We start from the raw sequence: 2,329 nt of genomic DNA on the forward strand, positions 1-2,329 counted from the left end.
ACCCTTTATCTCTTAGTGGCCACCACTCTACTCTCTGCTGTTATAGTTTGGCTTTTTTAGCTTCTGCTTATAAGTGATAACATGCAGTATTTGTATTTCTCTGTCTAACTTATTTCACTCAGCTTAATGCCTTCCAAGTTTGTCCAAATTCTCTCACATGGAAGGATTTCCTTCTTTCTCATGGCTTAATTATATAAACACCACATTTTCTTTAGCCATCATCCACTCATGGATATTTAACTTGTGAGCCTATCTTAGCTATCGTGAGTAATGAGGTATAGTTATCCCTTCAAGATTTTGTTTTCATTTCCTTTGTAAATATTCCCAGAAGTGAGACTGCTGAGTCAAATAATTGTTCTATTTTCAGTTTTTTCAAGATCTTTCACACCATTTTCCATAATGTCTATACCAACTTATATTCCCATAAACAGGGCACAATGTCTCTCTTTTCTCCATAATCTTACTAATATTATCTCTTGCCTTTTTGATGTTAGCCATTCTAACAGGTGGGAGGTGGTATCTTACCATAGTTCTGACTTGCATTTCCTGATGATAAATTATGGTAAACACCTTTTCATATACTTGTTGTATCTTTGTATTTCTTCTTATAAAAATGCCTACTCACTTCCTCTTCTTATTTTGTAACCACATTTGTTGACTTTTTGCTATTGAATTACATGAGTTGTTGAGTTGTGTATACTTTGGATAATAACACCTTATCAGATATATTATTTCCTCCCATTCCATAGGTTGTTTTTCATTTAGGTGATTGTTTCTCTTACTGAGTTGCAGTTTATTCTTAATTAGTGTCCCATTGCTCTACAGTCACTGGTGTGCCCCTATCTACCACATTCTGCTTTTTAAGTTTATTATCCTCTCACAGTTTCAAGAGCCAATTTTACGGAGGATAAAGCACATAAGAATAAACCTTCAGTGGATACAGAGACACACCATGCAAACAGTGGGGTACTTCACAAAGTCTCATAAAATCATCATGACCACAGAATGAGGCAAATGTTAAAATCCCAATTAAGATGAAGAACATGAAGTCCAGGGAGATGAGGCCACTTGACAAAATGTTCAAAGCTAACAAGAGGTGGAAAAGAACCTGAAGACATCTGACATCTAAGATTCTTCACACGATAGCTGTGCTGTACACAGCAAAAGGGTGTGTATATATAGACATGCCCTACTAAGCATCATACAATGCAAATCAACAGTTTAGTGTCTTGAATTTAGCCCACTTGACTTGATTTCCAATAGCCAAACTTTCAAGTCTCTTCTCTCTATCAACTATCAACCTGCTGCTAGCTCTAGTGCTACTTCATATCCTGCTGTTAACTTACCCCCAGCTTCTACAGTGCAAGTAGTATCACTGTCAAGGACACTAGCTGTCATGCCATGTCCTGCCCTGTTTGCAGATAAAATCTCTGGCTCTAAATACCAGGTCAGATCAAATCAATTTATTCACATCCAAAGACTCCTGGCCAGACTCCTCATGGATCAGGCCTTCAGCCTTGGCCACACCTAAACTCAGCTCCATCTACTTCTCCAAAGCCTGAATTAAGATTCAATACCCTCTAGCAGAGATAGACAGTGACCATAGACTTTGGAGTCATGTGGATAGACATGAGCTGGTATCTCATCAAATGAGATAGGTAGGTTATTCCATACCTGAAGAGTATGATATAATGCACACAACCTTGGGAGAAATCAACACACAGTGATTGCTCAATAAAGAATAGATGTTCTCATTATCTTTCAGTTATTCTAAGGTATATCCAAGGTCAGAACTTTTTTGTTATATAAACAATATATGTATTAATCAAACTTCAGTCTACAGTTATTTAAGAATAACTTTATATCCAAATTAAATAGTGATAAGTTGCCTTACTATCTAAAAATAGCTGACACTATTTAGGAAATGAATAAATGATAAAAGTAACCATTGAATGATTGAATGGAGCAATCAAACATTTGGTATACCTGGATAAACCAATCAATTAAACAAGTATGCATTAATTGACTCTTAAGTCCCGACACAACAATAAGTTCTAGGTGGATAGCAGTGAACAAAATAGACAGGATCTTTTGGATTTTGATAAAAAAAAATCTATGATAGCACTGAACAAACTGTATTGGAATTCTTTGATTTGGCAGCTGCCTCCTCCACTGGCTTATAAATACGATGGAAGTAGGGCCTCCCGGTGGCGCAGCGGTGGAGCGCTGGGTGCGAAGCTGCCTCAGCCTCTGCGGCGCCGTTCGATTCCCGGCTGCTCCCGGCCACCGGAGGAGGGTCCCACGTGGTGCGCAGACCTCTCCTGCCACC

Source organism: Talpa occidentalis, unplaced genomic scaffold (assembly GCF_014898055.3).
Source record: "Talpa occidentalis isolate TD23 unplaced genomic scaffold, MPIMG_talOcc4v2.1 talOcc4.3, whole genome shotgun sequence".
Taxonomy (NCBI): domain Eukaryota; kingdom Metazoa; phylum Chordata; class Mammalia; order Eulipotyphla; family Talpidae; genus Talpa; species Talpa occidentalis.